The following is an 18,283-nucleotide window of genomic DNA, read 5'->3' on the forward strand; positions in this document are numbered from 1 at the left end:
TGAGAACAACCTTCCCTCAAAACCCTGCCCTCTTTGATTCAAAACACATCTTTGCGTTGTAATTGGTTTGCCAGATTCCTGGCATTCTGGCTTCATTGAATCATTATGCGAGGTACGCTGGTTCACCAGGCTAGGTGAAATGGCATTTAGTCATTATGCTGCCAAATGATGGAACCAGCTTCCAATTCAAATTAGAACTGCCCCAACAGTATCTTGTTTTAAAAAGAAAATAAAACATTTTTCATCTGCCTCTGGTGATCTCTAAGCCTATAATACAATATAGTTTTTCTTATAGTTTTATAATTCTTCTTCTTTCTTGTTTTCTACATTCTAGCATATTAAATTACAGTTTTTTATGATAGTGAGCAACATAAATACTATTTGACTGATTGATTAATAATGAGGAAAAAGTAGGCCTATGTATACACAGTGGAATACTGCATTACTGTAACCTACTGTAAGCTACTTGTTTACACTTTTGTTAAGTGTAGTCAATTTTTCCATTTTCCCTTTGACATTAGCCTGTTATTGTTCTAATGATTAGGCCCCTACTTTAAGAATTATAACAATGATGTTGATAATAATAATAATAATAATAATAATAATAATAAATATTGTGAGTCATCTTCTTCATCATCCTCATCCTTAATGAGGTTGAGGATGACGAAGAAGATTAGTAAGATTGAAAGGAAAGGGATGATGATGATGACGATGATGACGATGATGATGATGATGATGATGATGATGATGATGATGATGATGATGATGATGATGATGATGATGACGATTATGATGATGATAATGATGATAGGCCTATATTACCGGTACGGTATCATACTGTATCCCAATGTTGTGTATGGTATCACAGTGCTTGATATTATTGCTGTCATTTGTCTTGAGACCAATGACCATCACCATTAATTACATTATTATTTTATCACTCTATGTCGTTTGCATGTTGCCTGCTGAAGGTGCGTAGCTGCCGGACCGGCCCATGCGAGGCGGAGAGCAGCCGTGCGGCAGCCGTGCCACCGCCGGATCCGGATGTCGTCATCGTGGGCGCCGGAGTGCTGGGCTCGGCCATGGCGGCTGTCTTGGGGCGCGACGGGCGGCGCGTCACGGTGATCGAGAGGGATCTCCGCCAGCCGGACAGGATCGTGGGGGAGCTGCTGCAGCCTGGGGGATACCGTGCGCTCAAAGAGCTGGGCCTGGAAGGTGATTGGGCAGGCATCTTTTTTACTTTATTTTATTTTATTATTAGTAGCCCCTTAATGCACACCGTACCTCCTGTGGCACGCTGTAATAGACATTGAAAATTAACTACTATAGTACTACACTACTATGACAGTGCACGGGGCCTTTAGTAATACATTACGACTTGGTCATTGCCATTCTGGTAACAGCTAATTTAAAATGCCGTGTCTTAAGGGGTTAACATGAAATTATTCATGTGTTATTCATTATATATTAACTTAGTGCAGATGGGGTCGCCGGCGGGCCTATTCACTACTTGCTGAAAATGCTCAACTACTTCATTACAACATTGCTATGACATTACGGAGAGCCTTAAGTAACAGATTAAGACATAGCCATTACAATTTTGGTTACAGTAAGGTTATAACATAGGCTCTGCGCTAATCTTTTCTGATAGGAACGAGCTGGACTCGAGCCTGGGTTCCACAGTATGGTATAAGGGCTCTAGGTGCTACAGCACTCCTCGTGACAGGGGTTCTTTTTTATTCATGTACAGTATATTTTAGGGACTTTTGAAGTGAAAGCTCATTTGGGAAACTCCAACTCCCATTGTCATGGTGACACAGCACTCCACAGCACACAAGTGATCACTGCACACTGCACGCAACGGAATTGCAATGCAATTAGGCCTCACACGTGCAAGGGGACAGCCCTCAATGGCGCCCCAAGGTGCCATTTTTGTGCCTTCTCTGACTTGGTCATTGCTATTCTGGTGACAACAAATTGACAACAGGGGCCGTGTCTTAACAGATTAAGCGCCCGGCCTCCTTAACCTCCTGCCCCATGGGCCTCTGCTCAGTTGGCCTGTTGGCCCCTTGGCTAATTCAGATCAGCCTTGTGTAGGGCAGTCATGGGTAAGTGGTTAGGGCATCAGACTTGTAACCCAAAGGTTGATGGTTCGACTCCCGACCCGCTAGGTTTGTGGGGGGAGTAATTCACCAGTGATCTCTCCCATCCTCCTCCCATATGACTGAGGTACCCTGAGCATGGTACCGTCCCGTCGCACTGCTCCCTTTCGGGCGCCATTGGGGGCTGCCCCCTTGCACGTGAGGCATGAAAGCAGTTTTGTTGTGGGTAGTGTGCAGTGGACACTTGTGTGCTGTGGAGTGCTGTGCCATAATGACAATGGGAGTTGGAGTTTCCCAATCAGGCTTTCACTTCACTTCACTTTCACTGTAACTAAGGTGTTCCTGCGCAACCTGCCACTACGGCCACCTTCTAGTCAATAGTCCGGGTATGGGAGGCACAGCATGATACCGCTGAGCTAAAGGACCAGTTCGATAGCCCAGCAATACCAATACTGTATGAAGCTTTGGAAGGAAGGTTTACTAACGTTCCTCGTATGTTGGAGTTCATGTGAAAGAAAGAGCTCATCAGCATCTCTCCCTCATGCCAATTAACATCGTGCTTTTCCCCCCAATCCTAGACTCGGTGGAGGGTCTGGATGCGCACCTGGTGGATGGCTACGTTCTGCACGACACGGAGAGCGGGACGGCCATCGTCATCCCCTACCCCCAGGAGAGGAGCGAGACGCAGTGCGGACGAGCCTTCCACCACGGCCGCTTCATCATGGGTCTGCGTAACTCAGCGCTGTCCGAACCAAAGTAAGAAGAACACAGTGTTAGTCAATGTATTTTCACACATACTGTAGTCCTCTTTAAGTGAACCAAACTCAGTCCACTTTAAGTGGACCACAAAGTGAACCTACAGCAAAAGGACTTAATCCACATTCACATACAATACTCGCTTCTCGTTCCTACTCGCCACTCGCTCATGGAACTGTATTTACACAGAACAGTGACAGTGTTGCTAGATTGGGCTGTTTCCTGCCCAATTGGGCTGCTGAGGTTGGCCTTGTGCGGGTGAAAATGGCATTTAGCAGAAAAAAACTTTTTGCCATAGAAATCAATAGAATTGGGCGGGATTTTGTGCTTCTAGGCGGTTTTTGAGCATTTTTTGGGCTGGAAATCATCAGCCTCATCTGGCAACCCTGAACAGTGAAGAATGTGACAAGAAGCGAGTGGGAGATAGAGGGGGGAGGATCGGAAAATGACCTCGAGTCGGGGACTTGAACTGGGGTCCCCGGCCTCACAGTACAGTGCCCTACCGTTTGTGGCACGGTGGGGGCAAGAATTCAGTTTTCTTGATAATAGCCCAATTTGAATGGGAATCTTATTAGACAACACCTGGCAATACATTTGTATAGCAACATTTCTCAGGCAAAAGATAAAAAAACAAAACACCCAATGTGTCATTGTAATGTTGCACACAGATTGTCTTTTTGGAAAGAAAGGATCTCATAGACAGGAACTTCTAAAGGCAACCTACAGAAGGCATTCTTGGCATACACACGTTCTCATTGTCTTGTGTGTGTGTGTGTGCGTTGTGTGCGTGTGTCGGTGTGTCGGTGTGTGTGTGTCTGTGTCTGTGTGTGTGTGTGTGCGTTGTGTGTGTGTGCGTGTGTCGGTGTGTGTGTGTCTGTGTGTGCGTGTGTGTGTGTGTGTGTGTCTCTGTGTGCGTACATGTGTGTGCGTGTCTCTGTGTGTCATTTGTGTGTGTGTGTGTGTGTGTGTGTGTGACTTGTGTGTGTCTGTGTGTGAGTGTTGTGTGTGTGTGTGTGTGCGTACATGCGTATGCGTATGCGTATGCGTATGCGTATGCGTGCGTGCGTGTGTGACTGTGTCCAGTGTTAACTTCATAGAGGGTACGGTGACCAGTTTGGAGGAAGAGAATGGCTGTGTGACTGGCATCCAGTACAGGGACAAGGAGTCTGGAAACACACAGGTGAGCCAGGGAAGTCAGCAGGGATGACTTTTTTTTACATTTCTGAAAATAGGGTACCCCATGGGACCACAAATCACCACACATTAGGCACAGGCATTTTGGGGAATCCTAATTTCCAATGAGACCTGATGTTTTTTTCTGTTGTCATTACAATGGAACTTGTCACATGACACGTCTAGGAGTTTCAGCATACAATTCACCACACCATTAAAAACAACTTAATGTTCATTAACCCTATCCAGACTGGGCTTTTTGGCATTCCTGGGCCTGGGGGGGGGGGGGGCTCTTTTAACCTAATCTTTCAGTACTTAACTGTAGCCAACTAAATGTTAGGAAAAGTCACAAAGTTTCGCAGTCATAGCTTAAGTCGTTAAGGAATTACACAACATCAAAGTTGGTGCGGGCACTTTTAGCCCCCGCCCCCCCCCCACCAGTCTGGATAGGTTTAAAGGAGAAATGCGGTGTGAAATGGCTTAAATAGTGTTAAAAACACACATTTCCACCATTGCTCTATCCATCGCACGCACCCCCTTGTGGCAAGCCACGTACACCCAAAAGTGTGTGCACCCCAGTTTGGGAAACCCTGGGTTAGAGCTTTGGGTGGACTATTCAGAAAGGCCAAGAGTCATAGAGGTGCTGCTGAAAACATGGTTGGGAGTCTACTGGTACGTGGTCAGGTGTAATGGGATAGCCATGGTGGGGTGGCGTCCTCACCAATGTTTCTGAGTGTTTCAAGAACACTGCGTAATTCCAAGAACAGTATGGCGAAAAAGAAGAAAGGAGTCACACACAGGAGCTGAATGCACAATCAAAAACTGTATTAAACTTAATAGAGTTTATGATTTTGCATTCAGCTCCTGTGTGCGACTCCTTTCTTCCTTTTTGTCAGGTGTAATGGGAGACAGCTCCATAGATCGGCCTCATAACATTTATTGGGTTCCTTTGAATTACACGTTTTCTGATACTATTCTCCGGCATCTTGTCTCCAAAACAGACAGTCAATGCTCCTCTGACTGTGGTGGCTGATGGATGTTTCTCCAAGTTCAGGAAAGGTCTGGGATCCGGCAAAGTCCACACCTCCTCTCACTTTGTGGGCTGCATCATGAAGGTACAGTAATACCAGAGATTCTGTAAGTGTATGGAGATATGCCAATGTAATAGGTTGCTATGGGCACCTAACATGACCAGGTTCCGGTCCGCCTAAAGGGGCGTGTCATAATACTCCTACAATGAACAGAACAGTCCTTAGGTCTGCCTAAAGGGGGATTTTCCCAGCCCCCCCCTTGCAATAGTAGAAGCCGGAAACAATGGGTCAATCTCTCTCTCTCTCTCTCTGGTAATACTATCAATGAAAGTGAAAGTGAAGTGAAAGCCCAACTGGGAAACTCCAACTCCCTGTCATTGTGACACAACACTCCACAGCACACAAGTGCACACTACAAAATTGCATTTGTGCCTCACCTGTGCAAGTGCAAGACATTAAAGTGAACAAATACTAGATTAGTGGTTTACCAACCTTTTTTCAGCAAATCCCTGTAGAGCAAAAACAAAAAAAAACACACAAGTTTAAATGACAGGCAGTCCACACAAATGATCTCTCTCTACTTGCTAAGTGATATCAGTCAATAGAATTTGAATATTATTGTTTATATGTGAGCAGGTGAAAATATTACAAGGGAAATTCACAAAAATGTTAACTTCAGAGTAAACTCTAATGGGACAACCCTCTTTGTCTCTTAGTGCCTTTTTGCTGCTTTTAATTTATTAACTTATAACTTTTATTGTTTGAGCACTTTGACCTGCATTTTTTTGTATGAAAATGTGTTTTACAAATAAAATGATTATTATTAAAACAGTGACACTAAAAACACCCCATTGGCCCTTACCCAGAGAAAGAGTGGCACCACCTTTTTTTTTTTTGTCTTTTTGGTCTTTAATCGGCTCAAGTCCTGGGTGAATTTTGGTTTGCCTATAGGTCATTTAGTGGGCCATGTCCGAATTGGTGACTAGTTCTACAACACAATATACTGCAGTATATTGTGTAGTAGAACTAGTCACGAATTCGGACATGGCCCACAATATTTCACCATCTCTTCCTCCAGGACTCGCCCCAGTTCCGGCCCCATCATGCAGAGGTGGTGTTGGCAGACCCCAGCCCCATCCTCATCTACCAGATCTCCTCCTCGGAGACGCGCGTCCTGGTCGACATACGAGGGGACCTGCCCAGGAACCTGAATGAATACATGACGGACAGGATTTACCCACAGATGCCAGGTACAGTGCACAACACAGCTCCTCAGCTACAGTAAGGCCGAATTCACACCAAGGCGGCGCGGAATGGAAGCGAGACGATTGAGGTCTTTCTGCTTAGTTTCGGCTGGTCCTGTTCAATATCCCCCCACTGCCAAAGCTAGCGCGCAACTGTGCTATTAATTTGAATAGGACACCACCGGCCACTTCCACCCAAAATACGCTCGAGTTCTATTTTCCAAATGCAGCGTGGCAGAGAGCCGGCTCCCGCGCCGCTGCCGCCTCACTACCGCCGGTTGGTGTGGAAGGACAGATTTGTTTCCATGTATTTTCGCCACCGTCGGTAGAAATCGCTTCCGTCCCGCGCCGCTTCACCGCCTTGCTGTGAAGCCGGCCTAAAATGGTTCCTGTCACAGGCCCAATTGTGATGTTATGATTAAATGCAGAATTAAACACAGTTTGTGGTTTGGCAACTGTTTTATATTTATGACATTTAGCACATGGTGCAATAGCTACTATATGTATTATATCAGTAATTGTCAGGATCTTTACTCTCTAGATTATCTTTCGTGATCGGGTCAAGTGTCATGCTGACTATTTGAATTTGCCTTGACAAAATGTGTAGCCAGCCATCAGTGGGGGAAAGTCCCTGGAAATACTCTGTTGGTCACATTGCTCATTTGTGTGTTGTGGTGTTACCCTGTGTATAATGGGGTGTGTTATGGGCGAACTGTGGCGTAGCCCCTTAATGCACGCAGTACCTCCAGTGGCTAGCTGTAATAGACATTGAAAAGTTAACTACAGTACTATAGTACTACGATACTATGACATAACACGGGGCATTTAGTAATGCACTATGACTTGGTCATTGCCATTCTGGTAACAGCAAATTTATAACGCCGTGTCTTAACGGGCTGATAGGGAGGTGGTTCGAATCCCACCCTTACCTCTCCCTACACCTCCATCAATGGCTGAAGTGCCCCTGAGCAATAGGCACCTAACCCCACATTACTCCAGGGACTCTAGCCAATACCCTCCTGGTAGCTCTATAATGTACGCCCTACCACCAGTGGCATGCTGTAATAGTCATTGAAATGTTAATTACCATAGTACTTCATTACTACTAACTACTAAGTTGGCTTGATTATGTCCTCTTTTGAAAGTCGCTTTGGTTATAAAGCGTCTGCCAAATGCAATGTAATGTAATACTAAGAAGGCACCAAAAAGTGTATTCACCAAGCCATAGTACTACATTACTATGACATAACAGAGGTGCCTTTAGTTATGCGCTATGACTCGGCCATCGCCATTCTGGTAACAGAAAATCTATAACGCTGTGTTTTAACGGGTTAATAACAGTAAGTCCTCCTCCTCCCTCATGGCAGAGCACATCAAGGAGCCGTTCCTCGAGGCCCTTCAGAACGACCGACTGAGGTCCATGCCAGCCAGCTTCCTCCCAGCCTTCCCTGTCAACAAATGTGGTAAGGAGGAAAAAAAACAGTTATTTATGCACCCACAAACATTTAAGAGACATAAGCCCTTCTTCTGCGTGACATGTTTTCTGTATCCTGTAATGATTATATTATGGGATTATATTCTGTCTGTATACTTCAGACTACGAATCCCCCTTGACCTCTCTCTACATCAATAATAATAATAATAATAATAATTGTATTTGTATAGCACTGTATCATACAAGGCATGTAACTAAAAAAAAACATCTCCATCCATGGCTGAAGTGCCCTTGAGCAAGGCACCTAACCCCACATTGCTCCAGAGACTGTAACCAATACCCTGAAAAATAATAACTGCAAGTCGCTTTGAAAAACTGAAAGCGTCAGCTAAGTGTGATGTAATGTAATATACTGTGATCATGTGTTTTCCTCCGGTCTTGAGGGTAAAATTCCTCATCCTCACCACCCCTTCCTTGCCTTACATCACCAAACACCTGTCATCATTTTTTTACTGTAGCTATTAGGAGTCTTATTAGGCATCACCGATTTTACTTCCTGGAAAGCACCTCCATGATAAGCGTCTTAGGTGAGTCAGAGGAGAAGAAGATTCAAACAGTGACAGTGACGGTAACAGTGACAGGCTTAAGCCGTGACAACAGCAGTTAGCCAGGCAGGCAAGCAGGGACGTACATAGGCAGTTTGTCCAGGCCCGGGACAAAATCATCTCAATGCCACCCCCCAATCAATACATACAATTAGCTCCCAAAATTAAGTGTTTTTTTTTCCTCAGCAGCCAAAATGGCTTGTAAATGTTAATCTTACTAGCCAAACACAAAATAGCTAGTAAGTACAAACGTGTCTTTTCTACCAGTGAAACTTAAATTTCACCAGTATTTGGCCGATTGGCTGGTGTTAATTTAGAGCCCTGCATATAATGTAATGAGGACCCAATTCTGGGACCCCTCTATCCCTGTGTCCAGGACACTTAACCCCTTTGTCCCCCTCGCTGTCGGTCTCCCTAAGTACAGCCAGGCATGGATGCAGGGACGTGGGTGGCTGGGCAAGCTAGTGAGGCAGGCAGGCAGGCAGGCGAGGGGGACTTCCAGACCTGTGGCTACAAGTAGGGCCGCTGACAGCTTTGACCGGGCCCAGGACAAAGTCATCTGAAGCACCCCCCCCTCCAAAAAAAAATACATACAATGTAATGACAAGCCAATTCTGGGCCCCCTTTCTCCCTGGACCTGGGACAACTGACCCCTTTGCCCCACGTCGGCTTCTCTGGCTCTAAGTACAGGGACTTTCCAGACCTGCGGCTCTAAGTCCAGTCCAGTAAGCCGTGGGCTGCCGTGGCTCTACGGTAAATCAGCTTACTGTGATGATTCACAGGTGGCCAGAAGACGCATGATGCACACGCTCACCTCCATACCATGCAACAGTCTGTCACGCGCATCCCCATTACACACGCATTAACACACACACGCACGCACACACACGCACACACACGCACACACACACACACACACACACACACACACACACACACACACACACACACACACACACACACAGGGAGAGCCAGGGACTTAACAAATGACGTGTACAATCAGTGTCGCTATAACAGCTTTCGTCAGATCTAGGACAAAGTCATTTGAAAGGTCCCCCCACCCAATTCATACAGCACAATGTAATGAAGACCTATTTTGGGGCCCCCCTTCTTATCCCTCGTGTTGACAATATTGGTCAATCATACTTAATGTGGAGGTTCAGATCTATGCTTATCAACACCTTGGTGTCTGTTGTACCACAATGAGTTACATTGTGTGGTTCAGAGAAAAGTGAAATGTTTTACTTATAGTCTCTGTCAGCCTATGTTCAGAATATGTTCATCATAGTCTTTCCACAGTTTCATAATAGTAGTCACTACCACTACCATTCTTTAACTTCAGACCAATGAATAATGTAATTTCTATGAATCACTGATCAAGTGCACTTCAGTCAATGGGCGCATTCCAATATGCAGACTCCCGTCCTCCACTCGTGCTTGTGGCCTCGCCCCGCCTCCTGACCCCACATCCGTGGAGAAAACAAAAAAGTTTCCCAGCTGTCAGCCTAGCCTCAACAACTTTTGGGGGACGGTTTTTCATTCACCATGCCAATTGCAAATGAGAACATGACATTAGAATTGTGCTTTTGCAAGATATTGAATTCATTTTCTGTCGTCGGTGACATCATCATGAGGTCACAAGCAGGCAAGTGAGCAAGGGAGGACGGAAGTCCGCATATTGGAATCCGACCAATCTGAACACCAAAATCCTTCTGGGTCCAAGTTAAACTAGTTCTTCCCGTGCTTCCCTGTACCATAACTTGTGACCTTGTGAAGAAAGGCTGGAGGTCATTAATGATGATCAAAGTGTTATTAGATATCTTGCAAAAGCACAATTGAAGACCACAAACAACATAACAGGAAAGGACAGGAGGAGCTTTTAGTTCATGCAGAGATCTCATAGAGAGAGATAGTTCAGGCGGGTTCTTTTCCGGTATCCACGTAATGTCGGGTGAACACCCCTTTAGGAGACCTTCGGTTTGGAGACCTTCGGAGTCTTAAGGTTGAGAATAAATGGAGTTCCCTTAGCACTGTAGATGGCGGTAGCGCACTTCTTGTGCAAACACCTTAAAAGGAGAGAAAGAAGGAGGGGACAACGCCCTGCTAGGAGACCCAACTTGAGCACACTCTTTTGCATTGGGTGGGCGGGGGTTTGAATCGTCTTTATGAATCTATCCTCTTTGGTTCATGTTTTGTCGTGTGTTTTTTTTCTGGTCCTCAGGGGTGCTGGTGCTGGGTGATGCCTACAACATGCGCCACCCACTGACCGGGAGTGGGATGAGCGTGGCGCTCAACGACCTGAGGATTTGGAGAGGCCTGCTCAGAGATATCCCAGACCTGCATGACAACATAGCCTTGATACAGGTAACGCTCGTTTTTTTCACATTAGTAGTTAATGCACGCCGTTCCATCAGTGGAATGCTGTAATAGTAACTGAAAAAAATGAACTACCATACTACTACACTACTATGACAGAACTCAGTGCATTTAGTAATACGTTACGACTTGGTTGCTGTTTCCTCGTTGCCGGATATTTTTTTAAACGCATTGGTTTTGGCCCTCTGTTTCCACGCAAACAGTTTTAAAATCCACATATCATAAATCCAGCTTTAAAAATATTCCCTCAAGGGGGCTGAACAGTTTTTATTTTTATCCACATGTTTTGTTTCCACCTAAACAGGAGAAAAAAAATATCCACATTTAAAATGATCTGGCTATGTGGAAACAGCAGGTCATTGCTATTCTGGTAACAGAGAATTTGTAACAGGGGCCGTGTCTTACTGGGTTAAATGAGCTTAATTTGAGCTCACATACTGTATGCATTGTAGATTAACTTTATTAGGAATACAAATGTTGATTTTATTAACTTTCTGTTTATAATGCCATGTATCCTGCTTTTAGCCTCAAAGTTCATTTACTTGCTGTATTTATGCCCATTTCATGCATACTTTGACCTGTCCTATTGTATTAGATTAATCTTAAAACCTCTGAGAAAGACAAATGTGGATGTCCACTCAGTCTTTAAGCAGTATGCTCTCCATCTTCGTTTAAATGCAAGCTTTACTATGACAGTCAAAAAAGATGAGGCGCACACAAGGCTTTCAAGTTCAAAATGTGTATTGTAGCCGAGAAATTACAAAAGAAGTCATCGGAAAAAGCTGGAGCTACAGACGTTTCGGACCTAGTCCATTATCAACGTCTCCAGTAGGCCGCCAACCCTTTTGGTCTCTCTTTATTAAATGCAAGCTTTGTCATGTTTACAGGCTAAGAAGAAGTTCCACTGGGAAAGGAAAGCATCCCATTCATTTGTTGTGAATATTCTCGCTGAGGCACTTTACGAACTCTTCGACTGACAGTAAGTTGAAATTCATACCAAACAGACTCAGATGTTTCTCGCTTGAACTCAGCATTCGATTAAACTTTCAGGAGAATCCGATGTCAAATGCCCCTACATACTAATGTAAAAAGAAAAAAAGTCAGCACAGCGGTGGCCATATTTTGTCCAATTTGCCATCATCTCTGATTGCCGTTGCTGTTGTACCTTGTTATGTGTCTCATGAGTGCATGTTTGATGATGATGATGCCTCTCCTCACTGCATCCTTAAGGCTCACTGCATCAGCTGAGACAGGCTTGCCTGCACTACTTCCAGCTGGGTGGGGAGTGTATATCGGGCCCCGTTGGACTGCTCTCCGTGTAAGTATTCCCAGAGGAGCCCTTGGCGCATGTTTTACATGGGGTGTAGGGCTTAATTATGTAGTGTATATATAAAAGCTTATAGTAATCCCTAAGTATTAAGCAGGCTTACAGAGCAAGTCCCGCTTATAGGAATCCCTAAGTACAGTTTATGCTTGCTTGCTTTGTTGCTTCTCTTGTGCAGGGCTGTAAAAATAGAAAATGGATCTCCTCCTAGACCTTTCGAGATAGAGACACCGTTCAAACACTAAAACGACCGGCTCGGCTTGGAGATCATTTGTTCTGATATAGCGTGTCCGTGTCTCTTGTAGTTTTTCCATTTTTGGCGATTTTGTACAAATATGGGTCCCCATAGAAAACAATGGTAGAACCTTCAGGAGAGAGTGTTCCGTCACTCTACAGATCAGAGTGTAGGAGGCTTTTTCGTTCATAAAACATCAACACTTTCACCTAAAAATTTAGTTGACGCGTTGCTAGCAAGATCTATGAGATGACTAAAAACGGTGAAAGTATCATGAGCAATCTCTGCAAAGGACATGTGCCAATTCTTTTTAGTTGTTTAACAACAGCGATCTAAAAACTAGAAACAGTTTTGATTCTGCCCTCTGCACAATACTAACTGCCATACAGTCAATCAGAGCAGGTGCTGCCAATGCAGGGTTCCATCTCAACTGTCACTTTCTCTCAACATTCTATTCTTAACGAGCAGCTGTACTACCGTTCTAGAAGTCTATTGTTCAACTCTTCAATGCACTCTGATATTGTCTTGCTGGAATGCTCTTGATAGGCAGCTGCTTGGCTCAATGGTAAATGTGCTGGATTAGCAAAATGGAGGTTGGGAGTTCAAATACCACCTGGACCAATGTTGATTTTCAAAATTATATCATATGCAGTGTTCCTTAGCCAACTTAAAATACCATGTATGTCATTGCTCAGCTTTGCCCCAAAAGACAAGCCCGCTTCCAGCATTTTCTGCGAGAATGCAATCTAGTTACTGCTGGCCCCTGTCTGGACTGGTGAGGGATGGAAAACCAGGCCGGGCATTTTTAGCCAAGACTGGTCCAACAGGCATTGAGAGAGACAAAGAAGCCTGTGACAACATTGTAGTCATCAAGTATGAGCTATTTCGACCCTAACAGCCAAAATGCCTAATATCTGATTATCACCAAGAGGCCTGCTGTAGTGGCATGAAGACTGATGCCATTGAGGGGAGGGCCGGGTCAAAATCATCAACAGTCCACCGGGCAAATGCCCTATGCCTTATGGCCAATCCAGCTATGGCCCCTATCAAACTAATTAACATGTTGTGAGGGAACTTGGGAGACCAGTTGTGATTGGTCTCTGCCCTGTACTTATGAACCAATCAGGTATTTGAACGCACACTGGGACGTCTTGTTAAGCAGAATCCCACATGTCGGGTTTCCTTTTCCTCTGTCCTCCCTCTCTCTTTCCTGTGCAACACCTGTTTCAATAGGTGCAATCGAGATGTGTCAACGCATGCATGCGCATTTAGACAGCAATGCACCCTGGATGGAAAATGCTGCATGACGGTTAGATTTCCTGTCAAACTTCGAAATTTCGTCGACGTTGCGTTGACGTTGCGGGATGAATGCGGCTGCAGTCAGATCTTGCAACCTCTGCAGTTGCTTATCCCCTTCAACGCTCGTCGGCGGACTGCGTCCGAGGTCACGCGCCCATTAACTGGTTGGTCAACAACTCACTCACGTGTGTATATGGGTCTTGTCTCACACCTCTACACAAGTTTGCGCAGGTCCCCACTTCAGCTCCTCCTCACTGCCTGTCCCCCCACTCCTCACACGTGGTGTGTTAGTAGAGCAAACCGGTGCGAGCTCATCGTCTCGTTCATATTTGTGGCCGACTTTAAATGCGCTGTATTTAATAACACCCACATCGTGACAACAAGTTCTCGCTCACGTGCTTCCGTCAACGTTGGTCGACAGCATCAAAGTCGTATGGGCTTATTCTCACTACTTGCACAACAGGGATGGAAATTAGCACCAGCTGGTGAAAAACAGGAAATTAAGGCTTGCAGGTTTCAGACAGAAAGTTATCAAATTTGCTTTTATTTGATAGTGGCTCGTTAAGTTTCACAGTTTGTAACCTTCATTTCCAGCTCCGCTGTTTGTTTCAGTCATGTGTTTGTGACGTGATTGATGGATTTTTGTTTGTTTGTTTAATTTAACTTAAATTAATTTTTAAAAAAAGCATTCATCTTGTCTCTGCCCCCAGACTGACGCCCCACCCCCGGACGCTGATGGGCCATTTCCTGGGGGTGGCACTGTATGCCATGTACTTCAGCTACAAGTGTGAGCCGTGGTGGGGGAAACCCCGAGCACTACTCAGCAGTGTGGCTATCCTGTACCGCGCCTGTGCCGTCATGCTGCCACTCATATTCTCCGAGTTCAAATACCTTATATATTAACTAGATTGCATTCATTGCACTAACTGCAATCAAGTTAAAATACCTTAAACAAATGTGAAATATTCTCGCCTCTGAGTTTAAGTACCTTATATACGTATATATATGACTATGTCTAGTAATAATATAAGATATTAACTATCCCCCCACTGTGCACTTTGGCTCAAGTATCAGCTGAATTAGTTCTACAAAGTATCAGTACAGTAAAATACCAATAGCTTTTGTCTTTTTGTCTTTTATTTTATTTTATTTTGTTCATATATATTACAATTTTAAGCACATTGAATGATTATTGAATATGATAATGTGCTGTATAAATACATTTATGATGGCTGGATTGATTGATTGATTGATTGATTGATTGATTGATTGATTGATTGATTGGTTTGTTGGTTTGTTGGTTTTGAGTTATTATTGTGGGTGAATTTGAGAAATGTACGTATGTTCAGGATTAGGCAAAGCCAATACTTTGATGCATGACATTGATGGTGATGGTGAATATTCAGGAATAAGCACAAGCTTGTCAGCAAAAAATGCACATTTTGATAATGAAGTCCTCAAAATGTATTTTTATACGCTGAACTTTTCAGTGTCTTGATTAAAGGTTTCCTAAAGTCTAGCTTATGCAGAGAGTACGTAACTACACTGAACTGAAGGCCATGTAAAATGGGACAAGAATACGGCACACTGTACAGACATATTTAATCCTTCATTTAATTGTATATTTAATCCTTATTTTTTTCTTTTATATTAACTTACGACATATATGCCTTACACTCATGCACACATGCACGCACGCACACACACACACATTCGCAGGCATGCACACATGCACACACACATACGCACACACGGGCGCGCACACGTTATCAGCTACCATTCCACATTTTACATATAGGTGTTTTTTTAATTCGTGTTCAATGACATACTGTATAGGTGGTGTTTGTATCCTTATAATTCACAACTTACTCCGCAATCGGTAGTGTACTGTAACCTTGTAGTAAGCACTGCAACATTTGATACAGCAGGGCAGGCAAATACTGTAAAAACAAAAAACATAATAAATAATGTACAGGTGGTGAGGAAATGGCTTCCTCTTACATTTCCCTTTATCATACACATACTTGATGGCATACCGTTTCACACTACAAGTAGAAGCACTGTGGTATGATGCTGCTGCAATGACTGACTGTTGTGCAGGCTATGTATGCTTTGAAATACAGTAATTCAGTCTGACAGTTAAATGATTTGCCACATTTATTTCATACCATTATATTTAGTACCAGGCACCTTTTTACCTGTTTACTTTCCCCTATTCTGTACACATGTATAACATTCATTAATAATTTGAACTTGTCTTAGGGTTTCAAAGGTACCCTGGTATTTCCTTGTTATTTATGTAACTGTTTGTCCTGAAGTCCTTATGCCAGCTGTGAAACTTTTAACGATTGAAATGGAAAAAATAAAAGACAAATGTGTATAATGTTCTATTGTCCTGGTTTTGTATAGGGGAGTTGTTATGGAACATTTTCCTCCCCTTACTGCAGGGGTGGGGAACCTATGTCTCGAGGGCCATTAACAGCACTTGAGGACGTTTTTATCCGGCCCCTGACATATATTTCATGGGAAGCTGCATAATTAAATTAAATTAAATTAAATTAATTAAAATTGACATGTTTTGTAAAGGAATACAAGAAATACAATACAATGCAATACAATAAAGTTATATTCAGGGGACCTAGAAGGTGGGGTCTGCTTTCAATAAAGGCCTAAAGAGCAGGGAGGGATCCTTGATTGTGTTCATAGTATGGCCCTCGGAGGACTTTTACGGCCCTTGGAGAAATCTGAAGTGGCCCCTCAAATGAAAAAGGTTCCCCACCCCTGGCTTACAGTATAGTATGCCACAAGTTTCTATGACATGCCTGTTCTGTGCGAGGGTCTGTAGCTGATAAGCACATGTATTTTTAGCTTCATTTTGACACATCTCCATTACTGTCCAGCAAGTGGCAGCAGTCACTAGGCAAATGCTGTAAATAAATTGACCAAAAGCATGAGCAGGAAAAATGCTACCTTTGGTCGAACGACAGAATGCCGGAAAATAGAGGGGTTCATCTTGATATTTCTCAGTGGCTCACGACGGAATGGAAGACTATGGAATAACCATGACCTCAAATGAACATGGTTGTAAAATGTGTGTTGCAAATACCATTTACCGTCTTTGTTTATTGAAAAGGAATTTTCAATGGTACAAATTCAAACATGTTTAAGTCAGAATTTCAAAAGCATTCACTTTTTCTGAAGTACTTTGAACGGACTATGTCCTGTCGTTTGTAACTGTCCTGATTTTGTTTTTTATTTTTGCCAGTCAGTGTAAATGTTTCCTGTTAAAGGAGCACTCCTGCCAATTTCAATATGCTGTTGTATTGCTCATGCTACTCTTGACTTGTCAGTACCCGGTGATGCTGCATTTTTTTTGGCCCAGCCCTTTCAGAGATATGAGCTATTGTAATGGGGCCAATTTTATTAACATTTGAAAAAAATCTTGACAAATATTTTCCCAAAAGGTATCACTGTTTGCTAGTTGTCTGCTGATGTTGCATAACCTTTTGGATGTTTTTGGGAATAAATAAAAATGTTTTTTTTTTAAATGTAAACAAACACCTGCCCCCATTACAATGACCAGGATCTCGGAAAAGGCTGAAGGAAAAAAATAAATACATCTCAGGTACTGACAAGCCCAGGCCAATGTGAGCATTACAACTGCTTGTTGAATTGGCAGAAGTTGCCCTTTAAGAATAGGGTACAACCCTCAGTCCCATGTGATGCCACTGATGGGGCCCCTGCACAGTCATGGGCCTGTAAGCAATACAAGTGCAGCAGCCTCTACTTACAGATCGTTACTTTGACTTCCTTGTAACTTGTCACTAATCTTTCCACCTTTGGTGTGTTGTGTGTGTGTGCGTGCATGCGTGCGTGCGTGTGTGTGTGTGTGTCTGTGTGTGTGTGTGTGTGTGTGTGTGTGTGTGTGTGTGTGTGTGTGTGTGTGTGAATGAGTGCATGCATGAGTTTGTTTGCACACATATGTGTGGACACGTGTATGTGTGTGTGTGTGCAGAGGCCAGCTGGCCCCATCACTCAACCTGATCCCGGCCCAGGAACTATTATTATCCACCTCACCTAAACACACACACACACACACACACACACACACACACACACACACACACACACACACACACACACACACACACACACACACACACACACACACCACCTCAGCTACACACACACACACACACACACACACACACACACACACACACACACACACACACACACACACGCACACATGCACACACACACACACACCTCATCTAAGCACACACAACCAAAACACAGCCCACGCCTGGCAAACTAATGAAGACGCACAAACTGCACATACCTGTACTGACATACTGGCCTTGGTTCCATAGGGAATTTAATTCCAAATAAAATGATTCAGAATATATACACAATTTGGCATTACATGTGCAGTGGACAAAGTAAACTTGATGGAACTATTTAATTCTGAATTATTCATTCTTAAAAACGTCATGTAAACAAGGTCACTGTCCCTGTGAACCATATGAACCAAATGAAAGCTCATGCAGGTGACTGGGAACATCTAACTGATTGAAATGTCCATTGTTCACTCGTTCTCCGTGTGGATGTGTGCGTATGTGCTTGTCTGTGGTTGCATACGTGCGTGTGGGTGTGTGTGTGTGTGTGTGGGCGTATGAGCGAGCCTGAATGCGTGTATGTGT

At 43.8% G+C, this 18,283-nt stretch overlaps 1 pseudogene; it reads left to right on the plus strand.

The window, feature by feature from the left end:
• The window catches only part of LOC134435778 (squalene monooxygenase-like), a 15,477-nt pseudogene extending 667 nt beyond the window's left edge, over positions 1 to 14,810 (plus strand).
• Positions 14,811 to 18,283: the final 3,473 nt, after the last annotated feature.

The sequence above is a fragment of the Engraulis encrasicolus genome, chromosome 20, assembly GCF_034702125.1.
Source record: "Engraulis encrasicolus isolate BLACKSEA-1 chromosome 20, IST_EnEncr_1.0, whole genome shotgun sequence".
NCBI classification, from domain to species: Eukaryota; Metazoa; Chordata; class Actinopteri; order Clupeiformes; family Engraulidae; genus Engraulis; species Engraulis encrasicolus.